Below are 21,276 nucleotides of genomic sequence, written 5' to 3' on the forward strand. Positions count from 1 at the left end.
CACCATATTCATTGGTGTATGGTTCAGAAGCAATTCTACCTCTTAAAGTATAAATCCCATCTCTTCGAGTATCTTTGAAGGACCTCGTACCAGATGAGGAGTATTGAGTGAACAAGTTGCAGGAACTAGAGCTTTTTGTTGAAAAATGACAACATGCCTATGACCATCTCAAGGCATATCAGCAACGAATGTGCAGAAGCTATAATCACAAAGTCATCCCAAGGGCTTTCAAAATTGGTGATCTTGTCCTAAAGGAAAATCCCAGAAATCAGCAAGATCGAGAAAAGAAGGGGGAGTTTGAACCTAACTAGTTGGGACCCTTTGTCATCATATCAGGCTATGGATCAGGAGCATATCAGTTGTCAAATTCAAAAGGGGATGTGCTCGATGAACCAACCAACAATGTCCATCTGAATAAATTCTATACTTGAGTCATCCAATGCACGGATCAAGCAAAAAAGCAAAAAAAATTAAAAAATCAGAAAAATACAAAAAAAGAATGAAAAGCAAATCAAAAAGTGCAAAAAAAACAAGTGGTGAAAACCTAGCAACAAGCACCACTTATGATAGAATGGCTCCTCCATCTATTCATACTTATATCATATTTTTGATCCATCTGATCTTTAGCCCATAGCCATCGCAGAACACTTGCACATACCACATCAATCCTAGACATACTTAGTGTAGTCACTATCCTTGATTTATCTGAATCAGTTAATTTAAATCATCTCCCACCATGGCTTGGTGATCAATGTAAATATCCATATCAAGTACTATCTAGAGTGGGGGCAGGTTTGTGACCTCGCTAGGGTCATTTCTCCTTAAGGGTTTTCAACATCAGACCGAACACGTAACAAGAAAACAAGGATCAGAGCAACCAACAAATAACAATGGAAATGCAAGAAGCTAGATATCATGGAATTGAACTGATTGAAATTGAACAAAATATCAATTTGCAAGATGTTTTACATGACAAGAATACATTTCCAATAGTATGCATGCTTACTTATGGTTGTTAATTTTTTCTTATCATATCTCTTAAGTGATTCAAGGATATCTCAACAACTAGAGAAGCAAGGGAGGAATGTGATGTTTTCTTTGTTTGTTGTTTGGAAGTGAAGCCTTCTATCATACAAATTTATCTTACGATGTGATCAGGTAACATATCACTAAAGACATTTCAGATTTGTATAGGACAAAGGTTAACTCTTGTCTGTTTTATGCAAGCAACACTTAGGTCCTCTTGGTTCATTTATACCTCAATGCTTGTGTCATCTTGCAATATCAAAATCCATGTAAGTTATACTTAGGTCATTATGGTTCAATTATACCATGATGCTTGTATCAACTTTCAACAAATCAAGGTTCGATGATGAAAACAAAGGAAGCACTGGCACTTTGATCAAGACAAATGACTTGTGAGAACAAGAATGCATATTAAAGATTTGCATTAGATGCACATCATTATCATTTAAATCATGCATTAGGTTACATATCATTTTAAATCTTTCATTAGTTCTCATCTTAATCTCTCATTAGATTTCATATCATCACATTGGGTTGCATATAAATCATTAGGTGCATTCTCATTATCATATTAGATGCATTCGCATTATCATATTAGGTTTGCATTATCATTATCAATTCATACATCTCATTTTCATGATACATCTCACATTATCATTATCATTTCATACATCTCATTTTTAAGATACATCTCACATTATCATTGTCATTTCATACATCTCATTTTCAAGATACATCTCACATTATCATTATCATTTCATACATCTCACATTATCCTTATCATTTCATATATCTTATTTTCAAGATACATCTCACACTATCATTATGATTTCATACATCTCATTTTCAAGATACATTCACAAAACAAATTTATATCATTATCACAAGGCATCACATACATGAGCATCATCATATCAAGTATATGTAACATTCTAGATTACATTATCCACAGCACACAAGATAGGTTAGCAACATTTGCACAAATCATTAATCCAATTATCATCTACATATCACCTTCTAAACATATAGTACATACAATAATCATCATACAAAGCATATAAATCACCCACAATACACACATCACATCATTTGCATCAACATCTACAAAAATCATCTTGATCAACAACATATCCTATAGCTCATTTAAATTAAAGGAGTTGCATCCATAACATATCATCATTTATATGTATGACCACATGCTGATCCAAAGAAAAAAAGATATAGGTCAAAAATAAATTATCAATAAAGTAATTAAATGACCAAAGTCGCTGGATATATATATCAAACATAAATGTTCATCCCATCACGAAACATCAGTATCAATAAACAACAAATAGATCATCCAAACATCATATGAGAACATCATTGAGTAACATATCGGTAAGATCAAAATACAACAAAGTATCATATCAAGAGGTCATCAAAATACAAAGATATATATACATCAAGGTACATGTACAAAATTTGTGATCATAATCATGGCGCAGGATCACCCTAACCACCTCCAGGACCTACCGGGTGAGAGCTCGAGCTATCCACACCTGTGCTACTACTAGGAGCATCCCTCCTAGGACCCACAACCCCCTCACTGCCCCTTTCTCTTTGAGAACCCTCATGCCGCAAGCTAGAAGCATAGGAAGGAGCACGTTGTTTCAGTGGTGCAACCTGAAAGTATAGGGTCTTGTAATACTCAACCCACCTTGTTTGCTCAATGAGACTCTGGATAGTGTCCCCTGTAACACCCTGTACAGTTGCCTACTGCAATGATCGCACTATCTCCTCTGCCTATCTATGTCACTCTATTTCCATGTCCCGCTCTAGCGACACTATCCCCACCTGTCTCTATCGCTGCACAACCTATGCCTAGGCCTGTATGAGTTGACCATGTACCCTATGCAACATAGACTATAATGTTGTTGTCTATGTTTGCTACTGATGAGGAGGCACTCTAATCTACACACCCTATGGTTGTGAAGGCCACGGATCCTGCATACCAACCTATCGAGGGTCGGGAGGGGGCATATCAATCCTCCTCCGTCAGGCCAATGGTTGTACATCCTCCTCCTCTAACTCCACCTCTGTTGCAACCCACGCCAATCCCATCAAACCTACTCCTCCACCAACCGCCTCAGACTCTGTATCCTTATCAGAAGAATCACCACTCTCCTCCTCAAATCCATCACTGTTTGATCCCTCCTTAACCCCCATGGAAGCAACATCCTCCACCTGCAATGGTTCACCCCACCCAATGCCACCCATCCTACATCATCCTCCTCTACCTCTCACCACTCTTCCTCTACACCTCACCACTCCTCCCTCATCTCCTTCTCCTACCCCACCACCACCTACTCCCTGACCTCATCCAATCATGTCACCCACAACAATCCTACCACCTCTCCTCCCTCTACCCCTCCTCCAACCTCGACCACCTCCCCCCTGATCATCATCATCAACCTCCTATAGTGCATTAATTTTCTCTCCTAGCCCTATCAATCGTGGGAACCTATGTGTCAAAAAGTATTGTGTATACTCTGCAATCATCCCTACATCTTCTACATCCTCATACATGCTCCATACTCAAAAAGGAAAAGAGTAGAACTCAACCTGGGTTGTCACAAAATCCAATGTGGGCCCACAATTTGTCCTCTCCTTGTGTACCCGAGCATACATAGTCATCCCATGCGGCATCGATTGCACACGCCAAAACTGTCAGTAAACCTGAGGAAGGATGAACATCTCTATCACATAGTGGGTGTGACCCAAAAGGAATTTTCTCATGAATAAAAATGGCACCTCAAAAGCATCCCCATGCCATGGCTCACACACTCGATAGGGCCTCCACGCCACTGCATCCATATCATCTAGGGCCGGCCTCCATTACTCTAACTTCTTGAGCATCGGCTGGGAAGAAACTTGACTGTACATCATCACAAATAGTGCCCCTGTTGGTCTAAGCCTTGACCCAAGTGGATGGGTCACGACTATGTGCTCCTATGCCCAAATTTGCAGTAGAGTGCATTCGGAGGCTAAACTGGCCGCATCATCATAAACCACCTAATGAAGCTCATGGTATAAATGGGCAAGCAAAAAAATAACCCACACATATCATGTCTGCACCTACACCATCTATCAGAGCACTCGACCCAATCTAACTGACAACCCATGTGACCTCTTGTCCGAAATCAGGAAGTTGCCAATCAAACCAGCCAAAACTGGAGGGAGTGGGGCATAGCTATCTATCATGTCATGTCACGCCACTGAGTAACCTGCAATGTGGGGATCAGAAAAAACCTCCCCCGAAGCATCAGTCCTGCTAGCCTCCTCCACATCATACTCCATGAGCTCACCTATGATGGAAATCTGTAGAATCTAATAGACGTCCTCTAGTGTTACTATAATCTCACCTGTCGGTAAATGGAAGGTATTATGCTTGCTATGCCATCTCTCAGCCAACGTAGTGAGTAGTGCCTTATTCTTTAAATAGGGAAACATGTGTAACAGGTGGATAAGACCACAAGCCTCTATGACTACCAAATCATTAGCACTCAATCGATCTCACATCACAAAAGTCTTCAAGAATTTCTCTCGAATCATGAGCACTCCTCAATGGACCTATATCAATACATGTATATCATCCTATCAAATACATCTATCCTACGCAATCTGACAATTATCGAATCATGACTCATATCAAACAATCAGGACTCATAATGACAACAAAACCCATATCGAACAAAGACCCATATCAAAAACAGGACTCATATCGAACAAACAATTGACCCATATCGAAATCAAGACCCATATCAAAAATAGGACTCATATCGAACAAACAATTGACACATATCAAAATCAAGATCCATATCAAACTTAGACCCATATCGAATCAAGCCTCATATCAAACAATCAGGACTCATATCGAACAAACAATTGACCCATATCTAAATCAAGACCCATATCGAACTCAAACCCATATCGAAATCAGATCCATATCGCAATCAGACCCATAACAAAAAATTGACTCATAACGCAAAATGACTCATAATGTAATCAAAACCCATATCGAACAAAGACTTATATCGAAACAAGCTCATATTGACTTTGACCCAAATTGATTTAGACCAACAATTAAATTGAAACAATAGACTCATAATGCTAAACATCAATTAACAACTACAATCAACATATTCAATCCAAAATGACACTTTGACACGGTGCAAAACTTCATGACAAATCTAAAAATCAAAATTGCACATGTTAAAACTTTTCAAAAATCACACAAAATGCTCACTGTCTCATATTCGCTAAAATAGTCATCAAATGCATACGTGCTATTTGATCCATCATATGCGTGACTAAAATCATCAAATGTGCTACTCTACAACTCCTATGCGTAACATTATTCCTCAAATGCACTAATTTATGACTTCTATGCGCTAATCAAAAAGCACATGCACAATAAGAAAAATCAAATGCTCTACGATAAAAATCATATGCGCAATAAAATTTATCACATGCACTAAAATCAAAGTCATATGTGTGAAAATAATGGCAAAAACAATAAAAAATGCGAAAAACCCTAGCTAGCTCAAAAAATTCAAAAATCTTGCACAAACGCCTAAAATCTAAGCTAAAATTTTGAAAGTTGGGTTAGAAAATCGAACTCACCGATGGGCCATACTCTGGTGGCCTCTCAAATCGATGACCTCGCTCAAAACGGTGATGATGATAGGGGGTTTTGTCTCCTCTCTCTCTCTCCTCCAGGCTCCAATGCTCCAAAGACAAGTGTGCAAATGAGCTAGAATTCGGCCCTTGGAAGCTTATATAGCCCATGCTGACCCAGACGGTTGTGATATCTTGATGGACGTGTGGGGCATGTATGCACTATTCCCATATAGTCTTCACTCCATTCTTCCATATCTTTTTTTAATAAATCTATTAGACGATAAAATTTAAAAAATCCAAAAAAATCCAAAAAATTTAAAAAATCCAAAACATCAATAAAATTTAAAAAATCCAAACAAATCAATAAATTTTAAAAAATCTAAAAAAATCAATAAAATTTAAAAATCCAACAAAAAATCAAAAATTTCAAAAAATCGCCATTTTTTATCACATTACTTCATGCCATCTCGTCGACAAACGCATTTTTTCTCAATTTGTTACCTGAGGGGGCATATCATCATGAATTTCACATCAGTCTCATATCAACATCAATATCACATCAGTATTTCTTATCGAAATCAATTTTTCATATCCAGGGAATCAAACCGACAACTTTGGCAACAACATCATATCGAAAAAATTTGACGACAAATTGAGTGTTTTCTCTTAATCAACATGTGGTCACACATTAACTCAAAGAGGGGCAAAATGTAGACACCTAAAAGTTGGACAACAAATTAAGTGAATTTTATTTATTTAAATCATCCCTAATTCTTCCAATTAATTAAATTAAGATTTAATTAATATCCCTATTCTTCTAAGTTAGCCTATTAATCAAATTAAAGATTTGATTAATATTTCCTTTCTTCTATCCTAACCATTTTTAATTAAATTCACATTTAATTAAAATCCCCCTTCTAATCATTTTAATTAAATTCACATCCCCTTCTAGCCATTTTTAATTAAATTTACATTTAATTATATCCCCCTAGCCCATTTAATTAAAACCACCCACTTGCAAAATTAAAAAACACATTTAAATAAATCAAAATTTATTTAAATCTATCAAATGCAAGTTGCAACCAAAATTAAAATAAATTAATTTAATTTTAATTAAATTCTTTTTTTCCCCACCCACTTGCAAAATCCTACATCTCTCACTTGCCTCCTAAAAACTCTTCTAGAGCCTTCTAGATTCCTCTAATCCTGTCTTAATTAATCTAATCCATCTCTTAAACATTTGCACATTCCTTAAGAGAAGTCACTTCTCAAAAATGTCTCAAATTCTTTGAAATGCATTAAAGGCTCTATGTCCTCAACAAGTTAACCTTTAAAGTCTTCCAAACCATTAAAGGTTAACTCAACCCTTCCCACATGGTTAGAGACTTTCTCTCTAAACTTAACCCTCATCTAACCCAAGGGTTTCATCAAGCACTTATGGCTTTGACCCTAGTTATCCTATTACCCCTTGCATAAAAGTTTACCCCTTGGATAAAAGCTTTATCCAATGGATAACTCTAACCTAACCTTAGCCCGTACCTCCTAAGGTAACCTTCATGTCTTCTCAAGCATTTGATGCCTCTTACATCTCCTCTCAAGCAACCTCTTGTTGACAATTGTCACCATTTCATTGGTGATAATTGTAAACATGGATTGATTAACTTTCAATCCTAGCCCTTGTTGAGATTTTTCAATCTCCACCCTCCATTTCCCTATTTTCCCTATAAATAGAGGTCTCATTCTTCATTTTCATAATCCAAGTCTTTCTGCATCAAACTTATAGTCTCATTTCATCAAGCATTATTAACCTTAATTTAATAATAGTAATTAGATCATTTAAATTTGTATATCATTCAGCAATATCATGTTAGCTTCATTTCATATTCTAGTTTAATATCATCATTTTCATGCTAGTTAGCTTCATATCAATATCTTACATCCTACCATCATCTAGTTTCATATCCAAATCATCACTAAGATCTTAGTTGCATTTCCATTTTGATCTTAGAATCATCATTTAAATCTCCTACTCTAGGTTGTCATCTTGAGGATCAAGTTCTCTTCCAAGTGAGGGCCACCTTGAATCTTATAGATCTTTAGAGATAGAGGAGCATGGAATGATTTTAAAAAGTTTAGATTTATTCAACTTGTTTTTTTTTTATTTCTAACTCTAATGCAATGTTTCATGTATGTGTTTGAAGTGTTCTTCTCTATTGCAGGCTGATACCACTTTCTGAGTTCTTCTAATCCTACAGATATTCCTATTTATCATCTTAATAATTCTCACAATGAGGGGGAATCACTAACTAGAGTATTCGTTGACCAATTGGTGAAGATGGACAATCAATTTGACAATCTTCAACAATGGAAGAGTCAAGAATACCCAAAAACTGATGCTCTCCCATTGATTCAAGAATTAAAAATAATGATTCAAAGTGATAAACATGGTGTAGATATCTTGTGTGGTTTTTGTAAAGTGGAAAATTGGGAACCTTAGCCAAATTTGCCACTTGAGAGAAAGGTGGGAACTTAACTAAGGTTCAATTTTCACTTGGGGGACTTTATATTCAAAAGAGGGGGATGAATCTACTAGATCCAATCCCAAAGGATGCAAGGATTGAATAATAAGTAGATTGGAATCTAATTAACCCTCTTTTGTAAGTCGATTGATTGAATTATTACAAAGTGTTGAAAAGAAAGAAAAAGTATGCAAAAATAGTGAGCTACAGATTCAGGATTCAGCCGTGCACCTGGATCTGAGAAGTTTAAGATAATTCGAAGCACTTTGTGAAATCTTGCAAAATTTGCATTGATCGTGTGTCTAGACAGGGATGACCTCCTATCGGTCCTCCAAGCTTCCACACGCCAAAAAGGGTTTTTCCATCTCTATGAATAAAGCTTAATTCTAGAAGTACAATTGTACACCTATTTCCTACACACATAAAGAAAGGGAAATGTGTTGGGAATAGGGGTTTGTCTTCAGATCAAACCCTAATTTTGGAATTAACCAAGTGGTTGAAATAATGTAAATGAAAGGACAAAAATTAAAAGTCCTCCTCTTTAAGAGGATGTTGAATTGACTAAATGGAATTAGGGTTTCATGAAGTAGAATGTTGATCTCCTCTTCAATGCTTGAAATCTTGTCTTTATTGCTACTCCAAGGCTTGAAGGAAGACTAAAATGCTCAATCGATCTTGAATGCTTGATAATGATTGTGGACGATTGTCAAATGAGAGGGGAAGTCCCTCTTATATACTTTCTAGTGTGTTTAATTGACTGATAATCTTACTTGGACCGACATAGGGGGGATTTTCCCGCTCTAATTTTAGATGATCACAAGGGAGGGACCCCAAAATGGGTCCCAAATAGGGGATCCCAAGGTTCCATGCCCTAGTCCTACCCTATTTTGGGGTAGGATCAAGGTGGCTTTGAGGTACAGGGTTGAGAAAAGTGCAAGTTTTGACTTGTATGAGTATATTCAGGTCTTTGATCAGGCCAAGGGGTGCAAACACTAAGGCGAAGACCCAAATGTAGTCAAAAATTGTAAGGGATGCAATTTTAGGACATTACAGTATTTCTCATTTGTAGATTCTAATATCATGTCTATGAAGAGTTTTGTTGAAAACCTAGGTTATACACAACCTCCTAGTCAAGTTAATCATTCCATTCCTTTGACAACTTCTATGCCTAGTGTTCCTACCTTCACATCAAACATCATGGTTACCTCTAGACAAAATGCTATACCTACAAATATTAGTCATGGGGGAAATACGTCTTCTTTCATCTCTCCTACCATGAGTGTTCCCCTTGTTACCCAATCACATTCACCATCTATAAATGTTAGTCAAGGGGGAAACTCCTTCAATCACAATTCCTTTATTCCTCCTATGAGTCTTCCATGTATTACTCAATCTTCTCCATTACATACTTATCATTGTGTCCCACCTCCTTATTCTCAATATCTTCCTTCATTCAACAATATTACTCCACCCTCTCAATCGAACATGTCTAATTTCAATCCTTCTACCGAAGCTACAATCAATAGTCAAGCCCAAACAGTGTCTTCCTTGCAACAACAAATAGCTTCTATGAACCAATCCAAGTATAATGTGCCCACATTTGATGTAGCAAGCCCATTATCTAATGAATTTGTTAGAGACATCCCTCCTAAACATGTAGAATTCCCTCAATTGAAACTTTATAATAGAAAAGGTCATCCCTTACCTCATGTTAAAACATTCCAAACTTTGTGTAGTGACTTTGCGCATGACCAAAGGTTGTTAGCAAAATTGTTTACTAGAAAATTAAGGGATAGAGATTTGCAATGGTATTGTTCTTTGCATCCTTGTTCTATTTCTTCTTTTCAACAATTGGCTAATGATTTCATTTAACAATTTCACAATAACATTGGTCCTAAAGTTACTTTGATTGAATTGATGCATTGTAAACAAGGAGTTCAAAAAAAAGTGGTTGATTTTATTGGTAGATATAAGCATTTGTATTCTCAAATTTATTTTCTTGTACCTGATCAAGACATTCAAAATATTTTCATTGCCAATTTACAAAAATATATTAGGGATAAACTACTCTTAACTGATTTTACTTCCTTTCCGCAATTGTGTGCAGTACTTCACAATTCTCAACTGATTGTGAGTCAATTGGAACAATCGTCTCCATACATGGCTCCAATTGATAAGGGTGATAGTGCTCAACAACTATTTTTTAAGTTCAAACCAAACAAAGGATTCATCAAATTCAATGACAACATCAAAAAAAGTTAACTCATAGGTGCTACAGGTGTGCCTCCTTTGTCTAAATTCTTTAAAAGAGAAAAAGAGTTTACTCCTTTGAATGAATCTTTACATAGCATTATGTCTTAGTTAATACAAAGGAAAGTGTTAAAAATTCCCCAAATCAAACCTATTGACCCATCCAAGACAACTTCACCTAACTTTGATGCTAAATCTTTTTGTCAATACCATCGTCAGCCTAGTCATGATACTATAAAGTGTTTCATTGACAAGTAAGATTCAAAGAATTGATTGATAACAATACCATATATGTGGCAGGTGTGAATGATAAAGGAAACAAATCTATAGCTTATCCTAATCTAAACCTTCAAATTACCACTGATCCTTTACCATTCTATTCCACTAATGTGATTGAGATTGATCATCCTTCTTACTCTCCCAATGATGTGACCCTTGAAACTAATAATGTGGTGAACCTTGTAGATCAACAAGAACCTCCTAAGGATTTGTGCATAACTTTTTATCCTAGTGAGACCATTAAGGCACCTGATGGCCCATCATACATAAGTGCAAAAATCAAAGGTATACCCGCTATAAGAGTTCTTATTGATCCTTCTTGCATTGTTAATGTGTTAACTGAAGAATTTATTTTTACTTTGCAATTACATCAAGTGATATATGATGATACTAATGTTATTGTTAAAGTTTTTTAATGGCTTCTCTTATCCTGGTATTGGTTCTATAACACTTTGTATTGATGTTGGCACTAAATGCTTAGATGTTCAATTTTCTATCATTCCTACATCCAATCAATTTCGTGTGAAGTTGGGACATCCTTGGCTCTCTTCCATGAAAGCGATCGTTTCTATTGTTCATAAGTGTTTAAAATTTCTTCTTAATGGTGAAATCATAACTGTTAATCATAGCATATTACAACCTAAACTGAGGCGTGGAGATTTTTTTTTTTATTATTTTTGGTCTGAACAATTCAAGCCTCTTCAACCTAGAAGTGATACTCTCTTTAGATCATATCAAAATTGGAAAAATCAAATGATTTTGTCACTAAGTAAACCTAGAAATCCAACACCTAGCATTCCTCTTGATGATCATATACCCCTTCTTGAAGATAATATTATTCTTCCTCCTAAGGAAAGAAATAATCTTCTTCCCAAAGAGGCACCTATTCCTTCTCCTAAAGAGAAGAGTATCCTTTCTCCTAAGAAAATAGATATTCTTCCTTCTCTTATGGATGAGTCTACTCTTCCCCCCAAAGGTAGAAAAACTCTTCCTCCTAAACATCAATCTATTTCTCCTAAGGTTATACCTATCCCTCCTCCTCATGATGGACCCGGTCTCCTTCTTACACCTCCCATTCCTTCTTTATATGGCGTGGTTCCTCCTCCTTCATCTTATAGAGAGAAGTGATCGGCCGCTCCTATTGTCCAACCTAGAAGACCTCAACCCATTAATCCTTCCCTAAAAGAAGAGACAAAGCCTATATCTGATAAACCTAAACCTTCTCAACCATCAGCCAAAAGTAGAAGAAACCATTGTGTGAGAGAATGTCTATGGAGACGTCATGCTAGAGATCATGAAGTTGCTTACCAAACCATTTCTTCTCCTAAAACACCAACAATTGACATGATTCCATTTTCTCCTCAACAAGAAGTTCGACCTAGTTCTCCAAGATGCAAAATTCTTAAGACAAATGATGGTTCAAGTTCTATTCCTATTATAGCTCCTATTCTTATTAATCTTGATGAAGAAATAGGTGAAAATGTTGTTAATGATGAAAATATTGATCCTAATATTTCTGATGATGAATATGAATATGTTGATGTTGACAATGACTTATCTAAAAAGAATTCAAAATCATTAATCCTAGCTCCTAGTAATGAACAAAGTGACTCAGCATTAGAGAATGGTCCTTGTTTGGAACTTGCGATAGCTCCATCTACTGTGCTCAATTTGGCTCCTCTTGCATGTTGTCCACCTTCCCAAAATAATGATCAACAAGATTGGGCAGAGGATGACATGCCTGATTAGCTTCATTAGCACCGTATATTCTCTCTCCTCTTGCTTATTTGTGAAATTATTCTATTTGTTGTCCCTGGTGTTGTCTACTTGAGGATGATGCAAAGCATTGAGATCTCTTTTGGTCTCTCCCATGTTGACTAAAAAGACATATGTATTTCCTTCTTTCATGGTGATTTCCTCTCTTTGGGGGATGAGGATGATTCTATGCACATATATATACATGATATACATGAGTTATCATAAAAAAGCACATTGACTCCAAAGTTAGGTGAAACCACCTTGTGTTTTGTGCTTTGTATTCATTATCCTTTTATTTATCCTTTCTAGGGGGCTAAATCATTGCAATAATGTGTGTATCTTCTTTGGTTGTATCCTACCTTAAAGCAATTGCTCCCGATAAGGCATACGTAATTGCTTTAACATGGGGGCATACACTGTGCTCATGATTCTCTCTTTTTCTACTTAAAGTTACTTAGCAAACTTTACCTTGTGATTTTTATTATATTCTTTTCATGGCTCATAGTAAGAGAACCTTACTAGTTGTAGTCATGGTTCTCTTTCTCTCTCATGATCTTCCCTTTTACCTTGTCATTGAAGTCGTAAGATCCTAAAGTCCACTAGGGGCTTGGTGAATCTTGCTTCCTTGACATGGTGAAAGTTTTTCAATCTAAATTCCTTGTACTTTACAGGCAGTATTTTTGTAAGCTCATACTCCCGCTAAAGTGGGGGCTAAATGTAACATCCTAAAATTGCACCCCTCGCAATTTTTTGACTACATTTGGGTCTTCGCCTTAGTGTTTGTGTCCCTCATCCTGATCGAAGACCTGAATATACTCACGCACATCAAAAACACCTTGCAAATCAATAATGCACTTAGGGGCCACCTTGATCCTTCCCCAAAATAGGGCAGGACCAGGGCGTGGTGCCCTAGGACCCCTTATTTGGGGCCTATCTTGATCCCCTCCTTTGGACATAACTCAAATTTGGAGCACAAAAAATTCCCCTATATCGGCTCAAGTCAAAAAATCAGTCAATTAATCCTATTGGAAAGTATATAAGAGGGATTTCCCCTCTCATTTGACATATCATGAAATCCAATTCATCTATCAAGCATTAAAGAGATCAAGCATTCAAGCATTCAAGAGCAATTAAGCATTTTCAGTCTTCCTTCAAGCTTTGGAGTAGAAATAGAGTCAAGATTTCAAGCATTAAAGAGGATATCATCATTCTACCCCATGAAATCATAATTCCATGTTGAGGCAAGCAAAACTTCACAAGGAGGTATAAGCATTTCATTTCCAAATTCAACATCCCCTCATAGAGGTGGATTTCTACTTGAAATCCTTTCATTTATATTATTTCAACCACTTGGTTGATTCCAAAACCGAAGTTTGAACTGAAGGCAAACCCTTATTCCCAACACATTTCCCTTTCTTTTTGTGTGCAGGAAAAAGGTGCATAGTTGTACTTCTGGAATTAATATTTATTCACAAAGACAAAAAAACCCTTTTCGACACGCAAAAAGTTTGGAGGACAAAGTGGAGGGCACCCTTGTCTAGACACATGGTCCCTACAAATTTTGCATGATTTCTCAGAGCAACTTTGAATCATCTCAAACTTCTTAGATCCAAGTGCATGACTGAGTCCCAAACCTGTAGCTCACTGTTTCACATACTTTGTCTTCATTTCAGCACTTTGTATTAATTCAATCAATCAACTTACAAAAGAGGGTCAATTGCATTTCAATCTCAATCAATCTATTGAGTATTCAGTCCTTGCATCCTTTGGGATTGTATCTAGTAGATTCACCCCCCTCTTTCGAATGTAAAGTTTCCTGAAGTGAAAATTGAGCTTAGAAAATTCCCCACTCCCAAGTGGAGAGTTGGCCAAGCCCCCAATTTTCCACTTTACACTTCTATCATGCCATATTTTGCTATGTAAGCAAAGAATTGTCCCTGGTATTTGATATAGGCAATTTGAAGTTCAGATTTGTTGAATTTTCTTTTTGCTTGCAACAGTCTCTGAAAAATATCATTGTTATCTTCTTTGTTTAGTGCTCCTCCTGGATCCTGAAATATGAAACCTTACCTTTCATGCCATAGGGTTAGCTTCATGTTAAACAAATGATTAAACTTAAAAAAAAATACAAATACAAAATTTCCAATTTAAAAAGATAAAGATCTAAAGAAAGATTGATCACGAACAGAAATGCATCAATTACTAGTTTGTGTCTTAATGTCAAACATATGTGAGATCACCAATCGACAAATGTGACACACTATGAGGACGTATATGAGCTAATAAGAGACCAAATGCAAAATGGGCATAAGATGTATGTGAATTTCTGCATACACTTATGTGAAACATTTTTTGTTCCTGCGTGATTTCGTACAGATAACCTACAAAAACACCAAATTGGGTAAAAATATTAGTTCTTGTTATTTCATGTCGGGTTCACCATTTGATCTAAAGAAAAAATAGCCATAAATAGGCTAGATTAACTAAGTTAACCACCAAAACTTGAATCTAACTAGCTAAATCCATAAACACAATGAAACTTAATCAAATCAACAAAATCATAAAATGAAGCATCAAAAGTCCTTTTGTCAATCTAATAGGCTTCCATTGTTTTTCTTCATCATTGTGTTGGGATACCTACATAAAAATGGCACAATAATTCTAAAGATAGTGGTTAAGAAAATTGAGGAGAAATGGGATGAATTTATAGATTCTAGAGGATGAGAATGGACAATTGAGATTCAATCTAGAACAAAATTGATCAATGGCTGATATTTCTTGAGACAAAACTAATTGGGAGTTTAACTCATTTGATTGATGAGTCAAATAGATTGATTGATCAATGAACTGATTAGATTGATCAGATGACTGAGTTGATTGATTTGTTAACTAAATTCATTGCTCAATTCCAAAAAGTTGATTGAGAGTTGAAAAAGGTGATTGAGGAGTTAACAGATTTGATTGCTTAGTTGAATAAATTGATTGCTCAATTGGACTAAAATTCAGTGGGAGTTAGAATTTCAACATGTGTTGTAGGATTTTGAGATGAAATTCACATTTGATTTTTATTTCAATTTGAATTTGGATTTTCAAAAAGTGAAATGCACGTGTAATTAATTGAAATTTGGAATTTGGATGAGAAGAATGAATTAGTTAATTATTTGAAATTGAATTTAATTAAATAATAAATCATTAATTAATTGCATAGAAAGGGTTAAATGATTAATTGATTAATAAGGTAGAAATAGAATAATTAGTAATGTCGGAGAGATGTGATCAAAATTAATTTAGAAGAATTTAATTAGTTTAATTAAATAATTAAATAATTATTTAATTAATAACACAAATAATTAGTGTAGATTAATGAGACATTTTTAGGTGTCTATATTTGCCCCTCTTTGAGACAATGTTGGAACAATGTTGTTTCGAAGACAAATAAAAAATTTCCTGCCCCGATGACACTTAGGGTGTAAATATGCCCCCTCAGAAAATTATTTCAAAAATTATAGAATTAAGACCAATTTAACGATACCATGCTAGTGAGTAATAGTTTCAAGTTTCGTACAATTTTGAGTACGTTTGATTGACCTACAAGTGTGTTGAATTTTAGGGGGGCCATGGTCGTTAGAGAGAGAAAAATCCTAATTTTAAGCTATAAATAGAAATTTCACCCCTTCATTTGCTCATTTTCTTTCATTTGAGTTCATTGAGTTCTTTGCGATTTCGGAGCTTTATTGTGAGTATTTGAGCACGATGGCTGGCCACAGTGCACAATTGCACATGTTCGAGTGGGTTAGATCATATTAGAGACCACCTGGGACCAGAGGCATGGTGAGTCTCCAAAACAATTTGCCCATTTTTTGCCTAATTTGTCAAATTTTCCAAAAAAGATCCAGAGCTCCAATTTTTAATTGTTTTGCAATCGTACATCGTATTTTGCACATACGTATTAAATTTTTTCACATTATCTTTAAAAATTTTGCATTCAATTAAGTGTTACGCATTCAAATAGAAAATTCACATTTGATATAAATGTCTCGCATTGATATTAAATATTGTGCAAGTATATTAAATGTGTCGCAAATGTGATAATTGTTTCACATATGTAATAATCATGTTGCAATCATTGGATTAGTTGATTGTTTAATATGCATGATTGAAATTTATGATGTGTGATCATGATATCTGACAATTGTATCATTTTTCTCTGCAGGAGACATTGGGTGTGCTTGGTACTAGAGAGATGAGGCCTAGTGGGCTTGATCTTCAACATCAGTTAGTCGTTGAGGATGTTGCTTTGATTCGACAGGTTGCGATCTATTTCTGCTTTTCATTTACCTGAGGTTACAACCAATAGGGCCTTGATCACTGCTTTAGTAGAGTGATGGCTCTCTAAGATGTTCTTGTTTCATCTTTCAACTGGTGAGGCATCGATTACATTAGAGGATGTCTAGCGCATACTGCATATCCTGATCCATGGAGAAAGTGTTATATATGATCATAGGGCAGGTGTCACTAGATTATGATGATTATTTGAGTGTGAGGAGCAGGATCTTCACATGAGTGGTCGTTATGAGATTTCTTGGGGACAAGTGGAGGGAGATTATGATGATTTGATAGTTGTACTCTGCAGCCTTATAGCAGGTCCTCTGATCCTAGATAGGAGGTGTCATGGATTCTTGGTTGGTTGGGGTAGGGTGATTCTTGATATGATCGTTAAGAGATGCATCTTCACATGGGGAGCTTGTCTACTTGCCATGCTATATTATCAAATGCATGGGATTGTGTATTTGACATACAAATATATCAGTTGTGGTGTTACTCTGCTCCAGGTCTAGGCTTGGGAGCACATTACCTTATTCAGGCTAGTTGATCGTGTGTAGCTTTAGGCTGGGGAGCCTTATGCATATAGGTATACTCTAGGTATTAGACATGGGGGTTCTAGGAACATCCTGTATGGGAGACACCATATTGATATATAATAGTACTTCATTTGGCGGCCATATCTGGATTGCCCTAGTTGGGTGGATGATGGACAACATCTACCTTTATGTAGGCATCAAAGATATATGATTGGTAGGACAGTGGACACACAGAGCATTATAGAGCTACATCTCCCTAGATGAGTACTCAGATAGTTTGGTGAGGTACAGGGAGTGTCAGATGTTACAACCTATTTTGCTAAGGTAGCTTGGGAGGTTTTTGATTAGGGCTTACATTCAAAATCATGTAGATTTTATAGAGTTTGATTCCTTGAGACTAGTTCAGTGGGGTTGGGTTTCAAGAGTTGTTGATCTGGGCACAACACCTTAGTACGATGATTGGTGGACCAAACATAGGCCTATCCCTTTGACTGATTCAACTATTCCAAGCACAGCACAGTAGATTAGGCAACGAAAAGGTGGTAGGGGTGGGAGAGGAGGAGATTGTGGTAGGGATGAAATTGCAGCCATTTCTATTGTGGGAGGAGAGGAGGGGGATGTTGGTGGTGATGAGGAGGATGAGAAACCTGAGATAAACATTGGTGGAGAAACCAAGTCAACTAGTGGAGATGATGATTCTTCATCAAGATCATCTAGTAGTGAGGTGGATGAGAGCTCGCAGGACATAGATATGTCAGAGCTTGAGGACATACCTATTGTACAGGTAGATCGACAGGATCCAAATGATAGTGGATGGGATTATGATGATCCATGGGTCATGATGGCCAGGATCCAGAGCTTAGAGGATGCCCTCACTACAGAGTAGTAGAGGTGCAGAGATGATTGGTCTTTTCTCCATAAAGAGTATGCAATTGTGGTGGAAAAGAGAGATGGGGTGGTTGTTGAGAGGGATGGTCTCTGGAGGGAGAGAGATGATGCAGTACAGAGAGAACAGTTAGCATAGGATGCCTACAATCAGTATCTTGCTCTAGGTATTGGGACACGCAATGATTGGCGCATACATTTAGCTTAGGAGTGTATATATTAGCGACAGGAGTATGAGAGGGTTGTCCCCGAGGGACAACGAGTACAGAGCTATAGTGCTTGCATGTTTGGCAGGAGATCTAGTAGATCGAATACTCATTGGACTAGTAGCATGAGCATCATGGGTCCACCTCAGGCACCATCAGGTCATCCTGGGGCAAGATCGAGTGGACATGATCCACCTGTTGATAGAGGAAGCATTCGTTGAGACACTTAATTTATGTTTTTTGAGCCTTTGGCCATTTCACATTATTGTATTCTGACACATTACCATTTTTGAGATATATATATATATATATATATATATATATATATATATATATATATATATATATATATAGATATATATATATATATATATATATATATAGATATATATATATATATAGATATATATATGATATGCAATTTTGGTGGTGATTCTATATGTATGTGTTATGTTTATGTGATGGTTGATTCTATATGCTTTCTTATGATGCACTTCTATATGATTTATGATGCATTTACTTGTTTATGTTGATGCGACGATGATATGATGTGGTTTCCATATGATGCTATAATGCAACTAATATGAATAATCATACTAATGAATCTAAATGAATGCAACTATTGTGATCATGAATCTTTTTGTTGAAAATGTGTCAGAATATTGTTTTTACCACTTGACTCAATTAACCAAGAGGAAGCGTTAGTAGAAAGAAGAAAAGACTTGAGAGCATTATTGTAAGAACCTGTTAGATGAAATATTGAATTGATTCGATAAGAGATGTTTGATGAGAAAAATAATGAAAAGATTGGAGATGATAAATTCACAAACTTGTGTGCCTTTATTCACTATGCAACATATTCATCATTGAGCCTTATTTTTTGACAATGGATCTTTGCACACCAGAGTATAAGGAACCAAGGTTTAAATATATCTCATTGCAAAAATAAACATTTAGCAGACAAGGAGTGAACCACTTTGTTCTGGGTGTAGCGCCAAGGGTCGAGGTATGTGCGATAGTCACAAGCATAAATATTCTTGACTTCTTTTTTCATAGGATATTTGCCAAAAGAACGTACCAACACAGACAACCAAGGTACCATTGCCCCATAATTTCATCAGATCACACCACAAATACAAAACAAAGAAAAAGATAAGCCCCATCCCGGCTCCTCTAGTCACTTGTGGACATCCTTGAATTGCATGGGGACATGATCTGTCACCAATTTATAAAAGATAAGGACTAACTTGGACAAAATCTAACAGCCATACTGATCGGTGTCTTTGTTTTGATTGCTTGATGTGATTGTTGATAATTTTTAGTTTCAGACATTTGAATACACTGTTGTAAGACTGATCTGCCTGGTTTCGAGTGTACCCTTCCCTATTTAAGTGATTGATTGATAGCGTTGGTTGATCCAATTCATAAGACAGTTTGATTGCAGATGTTGATAAGGTAGTTTTATCCTTTTGTTAACTTTGTGCAAAGTATTTCTTGGATATCTATTAAGGTGTTTGATTTCTGCGATACACTTTATTGCAAAAAAATATTATTGTTTTTTCAATTTTTTAGTTCTTTTCAAGATGTTTTTCTGCTTTTTTCAGGATCATTTTGTAATTTTTTGAGGATTTTTTCAAGATCATATTTGTTGTTTTTGTGCTTTTTCAAAATCGTATTTGAATGTTTTTGGAAATTTTTTAGATCGTATTTGAATGTTTTTGTGCTTTTTCATAACCTTTTGCATTTTTTTATGATTTTTCAAGTCTTTGCTTGATTTTTTAGGAAAAAAAATTAGGACTTTTTTTATTTTAGGATGTTTTCAGGACTTTTTCTGATTTTTTAGGATTTTTTCATGACTTTTTTTGTTTTTTGGATTTTTTCAAGACTTTTCTAATTTTTGGGATTTTTTCAGGACTTTTTCTGATTTTTAGGATTTTTTCAGGTATGCCCCCAATATCTAGACTAGTTATGATATTATTATTAACAGGATGTGTATACATATAAAAATGGCTAAGAGAGATTAAATAAATATTTTATATTTATTTTATATTTATTCTTCTATTACATAGTTAATATGAAAAGATTAATTTATTTAATTCATTTCATGTCCTTCTATTAATTAATTTAATTGAAATATTTTATTAATTAATTCATTTATCCTTTTCTTCTAATCAATTAATTAAATATCTAATATTTAATTATTCCTCTAGTCAATTAATTAAATATCTAATATTTAATTATTCCTCTAATGAATTAATTAAATATCTAATATTTAATTATTTCTCTAATTAATCAATTAAATATCTATTATTTAATGGTTATTCTTCTATCCTATAGTCTCAAATATTAAATAATTTCTTAATTATTTAATCCCTTTTCCAACTTATTTTTCCATTTCCACTTCATCTTTCCTTTGCCAACTCATCCATCATGTGGCTAAATTAATTCAAAAAAATTAAATTAAATTAAATCATTTATTAGCCACTTATCTCCAACCTCCAAAATAAATGAAATATTGTGTGTGTACACATATTTCCTAACCTTCTTCTATATTCTCTCCAACATCCCTATATTTTAGGAGGACTTGAGTCCACTTGTCCTCTCATTCCTACATCTTCTCCAACTATCCTATATCCTCTCAAGTCTTCAATTTAGTCAAGGTGAGATGAGTGACACTTGTCTTCTCCTTCCCCCTTTCTATCAACCTTCAACTTCTTGCTCATAGCCATTGAATCTACAAGATTTGATCATGACCATTGATCTTTGCCACCTAATCTCATGCACTCACAAATCTATAAAGAGAGATATCCTAAGCCATTTTGAGACTAA

Source organism: Cryptomeria japonica, chromosome 8, assembly GCF_030272615.1.
Source record: "Cryptomeria japonica chromosome 8, Sugi_1.0, whole genome shotgun sequence".
Classification (NCBI taxonomy): Eukaryota; Viridiplantae; Streptophyta; class Pinopsida; order Cupressales; family Cupressaceae; genus Cryptomeria; species Cryptomeria japonica.